The sequence below is a fragment of the Lasioglossum baleicum genome, chromosome 7 (assembly GCF_051020765.1).
Source record: "Lasioglossum baleicum chromosome 7, iyLasBale1, whole genome shotgun sequence".
NCBI classification, from domain to species: Eukaryota; Metazoa; Arthropoda; class Insecta; order Hymenoptera; family Halictidae; genus Lasioglossum; species Lasioglossum baleicum.
Window position 1 is genome coordinate 12885233 of NC_134935.1, and position 16528 is coordinate 12901760.

General features: G+C 43.6%; 3 protein-coding genes across 8 annotated transcripts in view; 1 reads left to right on the top strand and 2 right to left on the bottom strand.

Annotated features, from left to right (window-relative positions):
* Positions 1-16528, bottom strand: part of Atg16 (Autophagy-related 16) — a 642505-nt gene that overhangs the window by 283635 nt on the left and 342342 nt on the right. The gene's annotated exons all lie outside the window — the stretch shown is intronic.
* LOC143210246 (uncharacterized) overlaps positions 1-16528 on the bottom strand; it is a 473171-nt gene that overhangs the window by 185024 nt on the left and 271619 nt on the right. The gene's annotated exons all lie outside the window — the stretch shown is intronic.
* Positions 1-16528, top strand: part of Neo (ZP and PAN domain-containing protein neyo) — a 211294-nt gene that overhangs the window by 108553 nt on the left and 86213 nt on the right. The gene's annotated exons all lie outside the window — the stretch shown is intronic.

Consider the following 16528-nt stretch of genomic DNA (forward strand, 5'->3'; position numbering starts at 1 on the left):
TACCGATGAAAACTAATCCAACAAAAGCTTTTCTTCCGTGTGATAGTACTCCTTCGAAATGGTTTAAATTATTATTAAAGCCTCTGTAAAACGAGTGAAAGATTGATTTAACTCCTGCTCCTCATAATTAAGAACGTTTTCGGTCGGCATATAAAGATCCGGCCGCGGTCTAGTAGTTGCCCACAATGAGCTTGAATTGCTGCGTTCTCGTGGCCACACACGCATCCTAAATAATAAAATCCTTGAGCGAAGAAGTGAAACGGCGCTCGCTTTATGTTTCCGCGAACAACAGCAGAAAAACACGATCGCGGGTAGGAATGCACACGGTTCAATAATTGGTGTAACTTGAACAGTGCATCCGGATGCGAGGCACTCTAACGAAGAAGAGTCACACCGCAAGCCTGGTAGCCGGTCGCGGACGAGATCCATCACGAGAAAGAGAAATAGAGAAAGAGAGAGAATGTCAGAAAAATTGATTCTCAAAGCACGTGCAGCAGCGATGATCGGCCGAGATCGAAAAAGAGAGGAGAGCGAAAAACGAGGAGGCGAAGAAAGCCCGTAGCGGTCAGGTTAAAGTATAGTGGGGAAATAGGTGAGGCAAGCGAACATGCAAAATATTCGAGGCACCTTGGCCGATCATTTACCGCAAACTTCTCGAGTTATCGAGTTGACGTGCAGGTATACCTGCTCCTGACAGCTTGACGTCTGCAAAGTACTCTTTGCTTCTTTTAACAACACCTCTACCAGGCTCTCCCCCACTGCCTCTCTCTCTCTCTCTCTCTCCCTCTCTCGTCATGCTGCCACTCCCTTCAACAATTTCTACACACGAAGGATCGTATAAATAGGACAGCGGCGAACGAAAGTCGGATGCGCCGTAGCTGGATTTTAAGGATAATTACGTGAAATTGGGCGTGCACTGTAAAATCGATCATGCCAAGCTTACTTGCCTGCACGGTATTTGATCTGTTCTGAAAAAAAGAAGAAGATCCGCCCGGCAAAAAGGGTGGCATGAAACAGGAGAAAGAAAACCGAGAGACGATATCGAAGATCGACCAATCACGGTCCCGGTTCGACGACGAGACGGACATCGTCACGGTTTGATGGCTTCCTGACACGAGCTTCCTGTATCAATGTACCACGAGCAAAACGTCGCCTTTTCACCGTTGTTGCGCACCATTATCGGCGTAACGCGACTAATCGATCGTTATGAATGTTTTTGGACCCCGTGCAGCCTCGTTAACCGTCACTTCCTGCTGCCGTATGCGAGAGGTCCTTTTTGCTGGCGAGAAAGCAACTCGATACCCTTATGTTCGACACGATTGGTTCAGTTCTGTTTTAGAAACGTTTAGACACTTTATTGGCGAAACGAGGCGGCGCTGGCTCCGAAGAAATTTTTAGTGAGGTATGGTAAATAGTTAATTGTGGGGGCATTTTTGCTCGTTTCTGTTCGAGGTTAGCAGGCATTGCCATTTTTGTTCGTTTTTTGTTGTTCATCTATTTGCCACTTATAATGTCCATTTATGCACGTACAAATTTATGTGGTTCATAAATAGATTAAATCGTCGGTATCCACGAGAAATTATTTTAAAATATTTATAACTGTTCTCTCTATCTACAAAAACAACTCAAACCGGACTAATAAATGAGTAGAAATCAATATCAACTTGACAGTTTCATATTGATCAATTCTGAATTGCATAATTTTCATGGAACAGTAGCCAAACAAAAATCTGTCTTTTCCCTATGAAATAAATACACACATTGTTCTTAAATTCTTTTAATTTATCTGTTCCTTTAAATGACACCTGCTCACTTCTGTCATAAATCCATAAAGTCTGCAGTCTACTAATCACAGAGTCATCATAAAAGTTCGATGAAAGTAGAATAAAGTTGGGAACGGGAGGCATCGTCGTGACAGAGTGTTTGTTTACAACGGTAAAACGAAATGATCGGTAAACAGATACAAGAGAAAAATTTCGTTCGAATGTTCCGCTAAAGGTACAGCTACCTCGATCAGGAATGCTGTGCGTTGAATATTTGTTTCTCGCAAAGCAGTACGGTGTGGTAGGTTCGCAGGCCCCGTGTACCCGTGGATCATGATCGACGATGGGACAATGACGATATAGCATGAGCGTCACGATCATGGAATTTCTGTACCTGGGCTCCGTTACTGAATGATAGGATCGTCTTACGACGACCTGAGTACCGTCTACTTACCATTCCTTCTCATTCGTCTGCTAGCCGTCTCTCCTCTCCGTGTTCGTTGTTCCCAAAGAACCACTTACAATTAGTGGATGCCACTATGGGACACTGCCGGTAATTAGGCTCCGCATAATATATTCCCAGTACCACGCGAAGATAAATGATTTTTCCTTCCTTTCCTCCGTCTCTTTGTTACACCTACACCGCCTCCACTACTCCGTTACTGTGAACTTTTGTGTTTCTCCTATCCGCTTCCGCGACTAATCTTCCGCTTTCTGCTCTGGTGGAAACCCGCTGACACCGAAATTGATTAACCTTCTACCATCGGTCGAATGACCAATTTTGTGGATTTTATTTTAAGTTATCGGACACACGCACAAGAGATGAAATGTCTAAAATGTTTAGTTTCTATCTACCTAATGCAGACCAACGGTCAAATGACCAATTTTGTGGATTTTATCTTGCGAGTCTTTTTTATGAGGCAAAATGCTTGATAATCGAGTGTTAAGCCTATTCGCAATTAATTGTAAAGGACAAATTGTTTGTCTACAATATTTTGTATATGTTTATTTGAGGTGGTCCTACTATATTTCTCATACACGCGGCTAGATATTGAATTCAGAGGAACGGGGGATTCGCCAGAGATTCCAATAATTTTTTATATCCAACCAATCTTTCAATAAATATGTTCTATCGCTAACCGATAACTTCCAATCGTCAAAATCGCCTTCGAACACACTGTCTGTCTACATTTTTTACCTGACGAAGAAAGACAATATTATATTTTGAGCATTTTAAGCGGTAGTCGTGACCAAAATGTGTAACTATTAGACTACCAGCGCTACAAGGCGAGTCACATAATTTTGTCATAAAAATGATACAATAATATCATTTTTATCACAGATATAATAATTTGACCTTTTCTCTAAAAAATTTTTAAATATTCCTAAGAGTCAGTAATCATCAGAAGTCTAGTGATAGCAATTCGCGCAGCTAGCTTAGCTGACCAGGCTAAACATAAAAGATCTAAAACCGACTGGCAATCGTCAGCGAAGCGCACGAACCACAAAACCGCTTACCCAACGCATCGATGAAGGTGCAGAGGTGCGCGTCGATCAAGAACTTTTTGGACCCGCGCGTTAGAAGCGTCGTCGGCGAGTACATTCTCTTTCGACGGGCGTTCATGATTCCGCTTTCACCGGTAGACGATTCTTTTCAGCAGCTTGTGTACAGGCTCGACAAAGGAGACAAAGGGAGGCGGCAGCCCCGCGCGTAGTCTACGTGTCGGCTCACGGTTGCTCAGATATGTATATCCACTCGAGGCGTTCGAGCGTTGCCAGCGAGTCATTTTTCACTCTTATCGTTTGCCCTTTTATTTAAAACGCGAATCGAGTGGGCTCTCTCCGCGTATAAAGAGAGTAAAGCCAGCAGCCGTGCGCACATAGAAGCGAAAGAGAAGAAGGAAGTGTAGCGTCTCTTCCTGGCGGGCTCGATCGAGAAAATCGCGACGGTATCGCGGGAAAACTTTCTAACGATATAGGTGGCTAAGTAGCCTCGAGAAGTGGCCCGGGTCCTTGGTCTGAAGTTTCGCCCTCCGCGTGCTCTGATGGGAGCCGAGCAACGGACCAGGCCTGATACCAACTTGGCGGCCTGTGTCCGAAAGATTTAAAGTTTGTTGCGCATACTTCGGGTATTACGGGATTTTGATGGCTCGCTGCATGGAAAAGGAAAAACCTCGGGTAGAGCGGACGCACTCGTGGGAAAATTGATTATTAAACGTTTCAAGGCCCGGCTATTGTTGAATAACTGATGCTACTCTGCGCTAGAGCATCGAGTAGCCGCCGCCCACTGCATTCTCTTTTTCCCTCTGTGAACCTCTCGCACGTGAAATTAATTCTCCGATTTAATGGAATTGTATCAAGTCACGCCGGATTTCTGCTGCCGTAATTTATGATCGTTATTTGGAAAACTGAAACCGGCGATCTGAATCTATGTCGACCTACCTCCATTCACAGCACACGTGTACGGAAAATATTTGACGACTCACTTTGCCGCGGTTTCCGATATATTTTGACAAAAATTTGCTTAAAACACGTTCTCGTATAACAGACAAGCCACGGGTAATTTAATCTGACAGAGTTGAGAGTTAAATAAAAATTGATGTCGCCCCCATAATAACTTTGATACGTCGACAACGAAATTTCTGTGGTCCTCCCTGAATTCTTGCGCATCCACGTACACCTGCAGAGAAAATATTTGGCGACTCACTTTGCCGCGGTTTCCGCTTTTCCGCGTTAACTGGCCTCCTCGTCATAGAAAGCGGTATTAACCCAAGGCTCGGTCGGTGCACGCGACAGAAAATTCCGGGGGCGAAGGTGCTTGTTTAGATTCGAGCGAAATTTTCGTGGGATCCGGTCAACGGAACAGACGACCGGCAATTATGGAGAACGATGCAAATATCGGTGAAGCCCCGAGAGCAGAGAGCGACGACCGGCAACACCGAGTAAAATAACAAACGGGGTAGTCGAAGAATGAAAGTTTTTCGTGCGAGCTCCCATTTTTCGAAGGAAAAACAATATCGAAAACTCTGGCCAACCATGAAGTGTATTTACCTGAACGCGTTCTCGTTACTTTTTCGATTTTCCAACAACACAACAGGGAAGGAGGGGAAGTGCCCTCCGGACAAACGTTTCCGCCCAAGTAATTCTTTGGCGATGCTTTTATTACCCCGTTTCTGAATTATTTCGATTCGCGGATTAGCTACGGCCCGAAAATATTCGTCCGTAAATTGCTGATGGTTTTTTTTAACAAAATTTTTTGCGTTTTGCATAATTCAATGAACTCTCTGTGCAGCTGGTAACAAAATCTAGTCGATCTTTTTGCATTTTTCATGGTCGTGTAGGTTAGAATCCCTGTTGTTTACTTTAGTGACTTTGGAATATGTTATGAAGGTCAAGGAATCCGTTCTCAGTGACTTAAAGCACGTCATGAAGGGCATGGTCTTGAATAATAATTGTATAGGTTAGAATCCATCTTGTTGATTTCAGTGAGCTTGACCAATTTCTCAAGAAGAATGTTAGACGCCTCTGTTACAATTTGTACATTAATTACACGTCTGGGAATAAACCACGATTAGTCGAATCAAGAACAGGAGACCGGGCGAAAATCAGGATGTGTTTGCAACAGTGAGAATCGCCGTATAAACGAATCGTGCAAAATGCAAAATCCCGTTGGAAAAACGTGACAAATGTCCGGGTAAAAGGTGCACTAAACACGCGTGATCCTGCCGTGCAAGCTTATTTGCAATTAAAACGCACCGATTTTAATCCGGGCGTGCAGCAGTTACGCGCTCATCACGGGCCAATTACATAAATCCGGGGCGACGTAATCGGCAAACAGAACGCGAATAATATACCTAATAAAGATTCATCCTCGACGCGCAAATATCTCCTGGGTGGCTGCGTTGTCCGTGTTACAGCTTCAGGGTGCTGCCGTTGCAGTCTCATAAAAACGCATTCCGCCGTTGCAATTGTACAGAACGAAAGCTCTCGGGAGGAATCACAGAAGCGTTAACGAAAGATCGAGGAAATGATTTCACGATCTGATTGTCCGGTTATTTACTGTCACCCGCCACGTTACGTCGGGTTATTCACCATCGAACGGATAACGGGGCCTGGCCGCATACCAGCGGCCGCATCGCTGCAACACCATAATGCTGCACGTGCGGAACGCCAGCGCCCGATGCATAATAACGATTTCCATATAAAACGAAAAGGCACCTCTCTCTGTCTCTCTCGCCGTGGGGGGGAACGCTCTCTCGCCCCTTAATGAGCGATATTAACATTTTCATACGACCGATCGAAAGCTACCTTTTCAGCCTCTGAAGAGGATGATTCTCATCTCCGGATCCGCGAATGCTAATCGGGAGATTCGCCCACGCCATTATTCGCTGGAATTCACAGTGTCGGTGCACCTTCTCTCGACAATGATACATTACATAATCGTATTCGAGAATTCGGAAAAAATCGGAAATACGCAGATTTCGCATTGAATTTTAAGTATGATATCGTTTATACTTTTGCAGTGTCAATGTATAGGTGTAAGTAGAGCCTTCGTTTAACAATAAAGTTATCGAGTTTTGATCACGAGTTGCTTGACAGCGTACGACGCCGAATTTCAGCCGATTGCCCTCGGCTGTTTCCGCTTAGGTATGAATATGTAACTGGTTCGGATAGCGCGCCTTTGACCGACTGCCTGTACCGTTAATGTTGCAGGCGAAGCGTGGTAACGCTGCCATTCCATTCGCGCAAGATTCCCTCCGCGAAAGCACGAAGAACACTCGCGAGGAGCTCTCGCGAAAATTGATGGATCGGATCTTCGTCGCGTCGGTGCGTAGATATTCGCCGACGAAAAAGATTGCTTACAGCCCGCGCGGCGCAACTTTATTGGACTGATGGGAAAATAATGAGGGCAATCGTCGGAGCCGCGAGGCGAACCGATTCAATCGGCTCTCTCGCGTTTCTTTCCATGAAAATGGCGTTAAGAAGCGAACAGAATGCCGGAACGAAACCGTCGAAAACGACCGGCATTACGCAATTGATGAAACAAAAGGACTGCAGTAAATTGACTCGAGCGACCAGAAAACCGACTGTACTTTTCCCCGCCGAAGTACTTTATACGAACGACTTTAGATCGCCTCGTGAATATTCGGTTTCGGCGCCAGTGGACCGTGAAAGACACTGTGAAATGAGGTTATCGTCCTTGGCCACTGTCGGCATTAGATTGCGAATTTTACCATTAAAATTACTCGGGACCATTTAAAAGAAAAATAGCAAAATCAAAATTCTTGACATCAGGTGCAGGGAACAACAACCTCGTGAGCTGTCCTCTTTAACAAACTTTTAAAAGTCGAAGTCAATTGATATGATGAAATATATTGACGTGCTTAAATTTTGTTTATATTTTTACTGTTTTAAATTACCCCAACTCGTTTCCATCGTAAACGCATAAAACTCGCGGTCTAGTCATGACAATGCAACCCATAGTAGGAGAAACAAATAACTTTTTCACTGAAATTCGTGACACAGGAAAAGACCCGAAAAGAATTCGGTATAGCGAAACGTAAAGCAATTGTAACTACAGTAGTTCTTTTACAGCAAACTAAACATAAAAAATTTCGCGCATTGTGCGCACATAGCGGAAGTTTATAAAGTTATTCAGCAAGTGTTGTAGCACAAACTGAACTGCTTTAAAACATGGCTGGATTATCGCGGAAACAAGTGCAAATTCGTTTCAATGTATCACAAATAAAATGAAACGGACAGCTCGAGTGTATTCAATTCACTCATCCCGCCACGCTTTAAATTTTGCTTTGCAAAAACCACAACTGAAAAACAGAGTTCCGCCATTGCATCCGAAGATATCGCGGTTTTTAATTAAAGATTGAAAGAGCCGGCAAATATCGTCGTATTTAATTGCGAAAATGAGCTGATAATTTCGCGTACCCAACGGAGAATGAACGATGAAAAAACAGACATGTAATTTGTGCGCAGCGCGATCGCGTTTCCGCTTCCAATGACTTTTGTACACTGAAAATATTGGTTACTGGAAAATATTGGATTTCGCGCTGATTGCGTCGCTGATGTATGCATTTATATTTTAAATATGAGATAATGAACATGATATACGAAGTCTCGTGCTGTGTATGAAGGATTTTGATCATTGATCTTTTAGTTATTATTTTCTGAGAGCAAAGCTGTTGAGAAGCAATAATTTCATTTGCAAATTGATTCAATTTATTTTCTCGTATTCGTTCGTTCCATTCTAACGTAAATGAAAATAATGTTGCTGTCGTTATTACTCAGCGGAAAATTGTGTGTCTGTTACGAAAATATTCGTATTCACCAATTCACTGTCGACAATTACAAAGAGACTGTTTTTCTTCAATGTTAACTTTGACTCATTAGTCAGTGTAACAAATTTTGAACTATTCTCTCTCTCTCTCTCTCTCTCTCTCTCTCTCTCTCTCTCTCTCTCTCTCTCTCTCTCTCTCTGTGTGTGTGTGTGTGTGTGTGTGTGTGTGTGTGTGTGTGTGTGAACTTTTACTTTACAAAAATGTCAATGTAAGAATTTTAATGTAAAATCACAAAATGTACCGGTAAGACATCAAAACTACACATTGTCAGAACCAGTAACCAGGACGTATTTTAATTAAACGCTAAATCAGAGCAGTGTTCCCGGCAATCAACATGGAATAACTCAAAAGTGTTCATTAGTCGTGGCCGGAATATCTATTTACGCGAATCAATCCTCGATTCAACATTATGCAGTGGATAGAGTCAACGCATGGTCGGACAGATCAGATATATTACTATGAACATTACCGCAATCCAATTACATCACGTGCAACAGATCGCGGCTTCGTGTTGTAACGCGTGATCCAAGCGCCTGAATGGAATTTCAAAATCGTTGATCCCTGGGATCCGTAGGAGAACGAGGAAGTTCGCGAGACAGTGTAATAAATCTTTAAAAACGTTCGCGTCGGTACAAATTAATCGCGGGTCCGCAGAGATCGAGCGGCCACAATCTTTCCCGTAGATCTCGTTCCGTTTCCTTTCCGCGGAAACCAATTCGGTGCGTCAAGTGATTCGTGAAATTCGACGCGGGGACACGTTTTTCGTTCCCGTGGGACCGAAAACGATTTTATCGCCACTTAAGACCTCGTAAAACAGTCAATCCGTCGGCGCCGAACGATTTTTACCTTAACCTCTCTTTCTCTCTCTCTCTCTCCGCGTGCGTTCGCGTTCCTTTCACGGTTTGAATCGTTCCTCGGGGTTATACACCGTCGTTGTACACGTACGCGTTCAACGCTGTCTTCCCTAGCGGGACAACCGTGTGTGAAATTGGCTCGTGAATTATGTGTAATTTGTCACACTAGCCTGCCAGCGGCGCCGGACCGCGACTTCGCGGTTATAGCAATGGCTGCGCCCAACGTAAACGATCCAGCGTACATGTCGCTTCACGTGAAACTGACCCCTTCGACTGTGGCCACTGTCATGGCAATTATCCTAAAGGTGCGTTTCCACGCGTGTAATGCGCAAGACACGCGACTATACGGCCCGGCAAACCATGTCGCACCGAACTCTGTTCCAGCTACCTCTCCCAACGAACCGTGCCCAAATGCTCTTCAGACTCGCGAAAACGGCAACCCTCCGCTGATGGATGCGAGTCACGCCCTCAGAAATCATTATACTCGGTGCACTGACCCTTCCGCGTTCTCCAGAAGATTGTTACTATTTTGTAAATTAAAAGTTTCTTACAACTGCAGTAAATTCATGAATATACGGGATATCTCAGGACGGATTGTACCAGCGAGGCATGAGGTAATCCTGTTTGCAAAAATAAATGGAAAAAAAGGAATATATATTCAGTTGAAGCTTCGTTTCCGAAAAAATTGAGATTGAACATTCGGTTACGCGTGCTGGTGAATAGAAATCGGCCGACGTGTCTGATCACGACCAACCAATTCTACTTCTCGTGAATGCCAGGACACGCGAATCCGTCAAACTTTCAAACTCGATGTTTTTTGGTAACTTTTCTGAAAATTATGGGATTTTTGATATTACACAAAATACTGTAAAATACATATTTGAAGCTATCATGAAATGTTCACGAGATCGTATCTGGATTTTAAAAAATTTTAGGTGTTTCTTCAAATTATCAGAAAGACAGGGAAGGAAGAGCTAGTTTGAATTGTTAAGTCAACTCGGTTTGAACGAAACTCCATTTCCTTATACTTAAATATTAAACCTCTGTGCTCAAACGAAAGAGAAGAACGCCATTTTTATCTTCAACTGTTGTAGACATTCGCATAAAAAGCCCGAGCACAAGCATTCTTAGAATTATTCCAACGCTCAAACACATTTACAATTTATTTTCAACATAAGGAATATATATTTCAGAAAACTATCAATTTTTTCCTTCATTGTAGTTTCTAAAAAATTGCGCATAAAAATTGTAGATTGCACACGTTACTAAGGATGCATATTCTTTGAGAGGACGGACCGATCTCAAATTTTCCAGAGACTCGGATCGGTTCGAGGTCTAATAGCAGCTGAATGAAACTGGCACCGATAATCAGCGTCCAGCGTACAACCGGTTAAAGATCGTGGGGTAATAAAATCACAATGCACGGTCATTGGCTCACGGTAGTCGAGCCCATTGACGATGAGATGCGCAAAGATGAGGCGGCAATAAGTGGCGCAATGTGAGGGTGAACGGTTGCGTAGGCAGAGATAACCTCGACAATGAACTCTCTCGATATCGAAATAATATGAATGTAAAAGGACCCACATCGGGTTACACAGCGATCGGTGACTCTTTTCGTTTGTTCGACGGGCCGGCCGACAGACAGGCATTGCGTGTCGACTGGTGTCGCGGCCAGCGCTGAATACCGAAAGAGTACTCGACGGTTACACAGTGGATTCCAAATAGCCGTGGGAAGAACTGTGGGCCTGATGCCTTTCGAATACTAAATACCCTGGCCGGCGACCACGCTCTCTCGGTACACACGTAGTCAAGGTGGCAGGTGGTCTCTGCTCGGTGGCTTGGAACCGAAGCGTTAAAGCGTTCGTGGCCGTGATACGGGCGCCCGTGCCCATGATTGTGCCCGTGACTGTGCCCATGGTTGCCTCGGGCCCCTCAATACCGATGGAATCGACCACATTGTAAACAGCTCGAATCTAGCTCGATTACTTCGAAAAATGAAATAAACAAGTCAACGCTTCGACTGCATGGGTGACGTTATCCTTTGATTAGGAACACAGTGTCGTGACCTGGGTTAGGTTAATTGAAATTTTGTTGTAAAAATTTTATACACCCGAAAATAATACAGTGTGTCTCAGTTTCTTTTTCATAGTTTTTGCAAGGTCGTCTTTATCGGGAAAAATAATTTTTTGAGTCATTAACAAGATGCAATAAAAAAAAGCTCTCCCGATAAAAAATAAACAGACAAAAAAATTGTTCTTCTGTAATATTCCCCCTTCGATACCATTTAAATTATGCCAAAAATATCTTTTCTGTGCCATTAAAAATAAAGGAGATATTTAGGTGGGACACCGTGTATATTGTCATACTTTTTTTCTCAAGTGTATGTTCCACTTGAGCCACTAGAAATTTTCTCTATCTAATAGTTGGAAGCCTGTGAAACTGTATTATCACGTGCGCTACCACAATCTCGCAATTTACTTAAGCATAGTCGAATTAATTTGGTCACCTTGTTGTCTCAAGTCGCAGTAAACAGCATAGTATGTATTCCGAGAGTTTATGACTTCGGCTAAACAGTTTTCATATTTCATGAAGGTGGTACGTTGTATTTAATAAAACGTTTTAACACGTATTCGAAGGCCGTCGCAACTTTTGACCGAGTCATGCTTCGATGTTCGCGTAACTTGAGCGTCGTGTTATTCAAGGGTTGCCTGTACATATTGAACTTGATCTCGTCGCTGGCAACGAGAGCGAGAGAGATCGTGCCGGAGTAAGATAGGGAGAGGAAGAGAGAGAGAGAGGCAAAATCACATGTGCACGCGTGTGTCGACTCGATCCGCAGCCGCGGATCGAGGTAAGTAAGGCGTACGTAAGCGAATACCTCCCGTATACGCTTACACAGCGGTGGTATACGTTCACGGTGTCGTCAAACGACCGGCCACGAATACCACAACCGGGAGAAGGCGAGATCATTCGTGTCCGCCAGAATTTATGGGGTCCGCTCGAACAGCACCGCTACAGCCTGCCGCTGAATTTGCATAGAGTCAAGCGCTAATAGTCGCAGATAACTGAGCCAGGAATCGCCGGGGACGACGCCTTCGTGCCACGCGAACTCTCCGGCTTTTTTTTAACGGGAATCGAGATCCATGAGAGGGAGAAAGACAGAGAAACACACAGAGATAAAGGAGACAGTCTCGAACTGAAACTAGCCCGCGTTTCCGATTTTCTCTAGAAACCGAGATAGTCGTTACAGGGTCCTGCAGGACACCGGATGCTTGCACGACCATGCGAGTTTTGTTTTTGCAACCCGATTGGCAAACAGGACGCGAACCTGACCATCACGGCACGTCATCGCCACGGAATATCGTTCGAAAGGGAAACTAATTGGTGGCCGCAAGGATCACTGATCCGGAAACTGGCTGCCGCTTAATTAGCCGGATCCTGTTTCGAACCGTTTCGAATTGTAATAACGACGCCAAGGAGAGACCGTTCCTTGCTTTAAGAGAAGTCGGGAACCTTGGCTAAGTTAAAAGTCGAGCTGTGTAATATTTTATTAAATATCACAGTCCGCGCGATTTTTTCGGTGATTCTTGTTTCTTAGGCGGCGCCAAACCTGTTGTTGACGACGTTTCTCCTTGATATCAAATATGAACTAACGTCGAGGATAACGAGCATGATAGCAGGCTTTACCCTTCGCAATTGGCGACTCTGTGGCGCCAGTCAAAGTATTACAGTTTAAGATCATTCTCCGATTGGTGAAGCCTGCGTTTAAATATCGTGTGATGAACCTTTTACAGATGTACTGTGTTGATGAGTGGACTGTTTGTAGGTTTATTTGTCTAGCAATCTTTCAACCTGTTCTTTGCGGCAGTTCTTCTAGACATGCTAGACATTGTTTGTTCTTACTAGTTTTGTTTACAAAATTTTTCTTATTAGCTTCATCATTATTTAGAGGGTTCAGAATTTTATTTGGATCAGATTACGATCCAAATTAATTTCTGTTGATCTAACAAGGTGCATTTCATAGTGTATGCTTCAGAAGTATATTGATTTTTCCGAAAGCCCGGAACATTTTCCCCGCGATCCACTCGACGTTATAAAATTAGCGAGGGGTCTTTGACAAATATTTACCGGGAGTAAGGTGGCAGGACCACAACAACGTAGAGGATGCCTGTCATCTGGAAGTGAATCAGTGTCGGGTACTCGGAACTCGCATCAGCCAGTCGTAAAAGTCGTCTAGTCATCGTCTACGGTGTTACGCTCGGCGAGCTCCCGAAACGGTAGACGGTGAAGTTGCATAATCATCGTGGGTTCAGAGGTTACCGACGGTCGTGAAGAAATAATCAGTAGCCATTGGCTTCCTTGTAGCCCGATACACCAGCAAACTATCTATCTCATCTCGCAGCCACAGAAGCAGCCAATCGTGCTCGATAAAGCGTGTTAAAGTGTTTGACGTTGGATCGGTACGCAGACAAGAGTGCATAAGGGGATATACCTCGGCCTCTAAAGGATTCAGCTAACACATCATTAAACCCTTGACGCGTCGGTTATTGTACACGTATGCAAATATTGAATAGTTTACGGAATTAGTCAGACAACACACACTCCTCTCTCTCTCTCTCTCTCTCTCTCTCTCTCTCTCTCTCGCCGGATGAAATCTCCTTAACGAGATAGAAAGCGAGTGATCGATCGAGAAACACGCTTGCGCTTTGACGCCTCCGCTATGTTGCGCGATTTTACGTGCTAACACTTCACGCGAAAATCCAGCTTTTTAGTGGGCACTTCTTAACCCTGCTTTGTCAAGAAACTCTTCTAACAAATTCTTCCAACAACTTTTTCGGGGAAACAATGTTTCGAGACGTAGAAGTTAAGAACTAAAATGAAATATCAAAACCATTTTGTGCAACATTAAGCTACTTTAGTTACATAGGAAGATATGAGCTGAAAGATAATGTCTGAAGTAGCTCCGCGGAAATAATTCTTGTGATTCGCGACGAGAATGCTTAAACACTTTCAACCCTTCGTTCCCTGTAACGTCGAGTTGCACTCGTTGTCTGAAGATTTCAAGCAAAATCTACATTATTCATTTCTATTAGTGAAACACATTCAGAAAATATATTATACAACGTTGGGAACAACAAAGAAATTCTGATCATTGTAAATTTGAGGAAAATTAGTGTGGCTAGTTAAGACATTAAAGTTTACAATGAATTATATTTTTTACCTGCTTTAAGTCGAAATGAAATGAATGAAAAAAAAAATTAATTTTTATTTAACTCCCTTTCCTGTGATTGATGCAGACAATTTTGAGATTGCACGAAGCAATCTAGTGGTAGCAGATTTCTATATGGCGAATTGGCTCGTCATCCCCTAGTTAAGAGGCTAAAAGTAAAATGGTGGGAGAAATGCTTTTCCGACGGACTGTACCGGGTTAGCAGGAACGCGTGCAAAGCTGCACGGTTTCGCAGAGACAACTATCGCTGGTAATTGATGGGAAGACGCGTAGGGTTCGCGAGCGGTTTAGAGGCTGATCGGTAGAAATTAGATAGGGCTTGTTCTACGGTTAACTAGGGCTGTCAGTTTCGCCGGCTGTCGGTTGGATATCGGGCAAAAACGCGAGCGGAAATGGACCATAAAGGATTCCCGGCGTGAGCAAATGACATAGAGAGGAAGATAAAGAGAGGGAAGGTCGTGCGTGCACCACACGCGTGCACGCGTGCGTGCGGTTGCGAGGCCTTAGGTGCGCTCGCGCCCAAGTGTGAACAGTTTCTGGAGAACCATCGAAAGTAATTACGTTATTGGACTGCTCCTTTGTTCGGTCGTGCGGAGATGGTCGCATGCTCGTGACTCAGGCTCGTCGGTGGCGTGCTTGAACGCCACCGTTTGCACAGGACGCTCCCCCAAGGCTCACCTAGGCGTGGTTTCGTGTATTAAATTCTTGCTGCGCCTGATGGGGTGCACGGTGCATGCACGCAAATTAGAAACATACCATCAGAGAGACATGCTAGCCTGGAATGTATTCGTTCCGGCAACATTTCGCGGCCAAGAAAAACTGCCGGTTCTGCTCCCGACCACTCGACTCACATTCGCGATAATTATACACTAACGAAATGCATAGTTTTCGTCGCATCGCTCCGTGAAGATCTGCATCGCCGAGGCGAAGATTACTACGTTGACAGTTCTAAGCAGTCTAACTCTGCTACGATCTTCCACTCGATCTGGAAAAACGTGTTCATTGCGTTCCCCGCAGTAAGACGCTCCCTAACAGCGCAGCAAAGTACAGTAACTGCAGCTGGTTGCTCGACTGCATTCGTAACTGCAGAGATTAGAAGTAAGAAGGTCAAGAATAGAATGGTTAGAAGTTTCCAGAACGAAATCACTGTGCAAGATTGTAAAAATGGTAAGCCTCAATTGCAGTTGGTTATCCATTGCATTTGTATCTGCAGAAATTAGAACTAAGAAGGTCAAGAATAGAATGATTAGACGTTTTTCGAACGAAATCGCTGTGCAAGATTGAATGCCAACGTCTGTTTTGGCTGTCGGCTGTTGAATGCCATTTCGCTAGCTTGTCTCCCCATTGTTGTCTGTTTCTACTTGCTAGAGTCAGTCCAGCTGGTTATAACAAGGTATTGTTTCCTAATGTGGCCTATCGCGGCATGCTGCGAGCTATTGCTTGCTGGGAATTCGTACTGTCTTTTAACTGTGACATTATTGCTAGACATAAGTGACTTAATGCCGTGAGTACTTATTCTCAAGCAGAATAAATAAAAAAGCATAAAAAATGAAAAGATGTTTCAAAATTATGTATCGTGACCATTATAGCGTGATTATTGCAACTCTGAATCGGTGGAGATTTGTTTAAGAAATGAACCGCAAAATTGACCTTGGCTTTGAATTTCAAGGTCAAAATAATAAAATTTATTTTAATCTATCGTGACAGAAAGTTTTCTGTGGAAACTTTGTACTTCCAAGTTATATTTATTTTAAGGATTAACTGTTGAGAAACAACAGGAATATGGAAACTTATTTTATCAATAAAGTATTTTTTACGTAATGAAAATTATTGAATGTGTTTGGAAATTAAAACTTCTGTTTTGTTGGACTAAATTTACAGCGTGTGCTCTAAATGCACAAAGAGCGCAGTCTAAAAACAACATCAGGCAAGAAGAGAATAAACATGTCTGCTCTCCGAGTTTTTTTCAGGTTGTTGGCAGTGCTTTATATACATCCTGATTGTACTCGGTTCTTTGAGCGGTCAGGTATGCAACACAGGGTCGCCCTAAAGGATCCTAATTAAAGGAAACGGGTCCGTTAATTCTGAAACCGTTACGGTGGTTCTTGTAACACCGCCCATTGCCCTTAAGGATGAGATTACGGTGCGTCAATCTCTATTAGGCACGGAATTCTCGAGTAACCTCCCCCATAGACCTCATTAAAATTCCCACTTTTCGAAACAACAATATCATTATTGTCCAACTACGGTTTTTATCATTTTTAAAATGAGACGCGCGCCAGAGACATTAAGTTACTGTAAATTTATCAAAGCAATTCCAATTCTCAA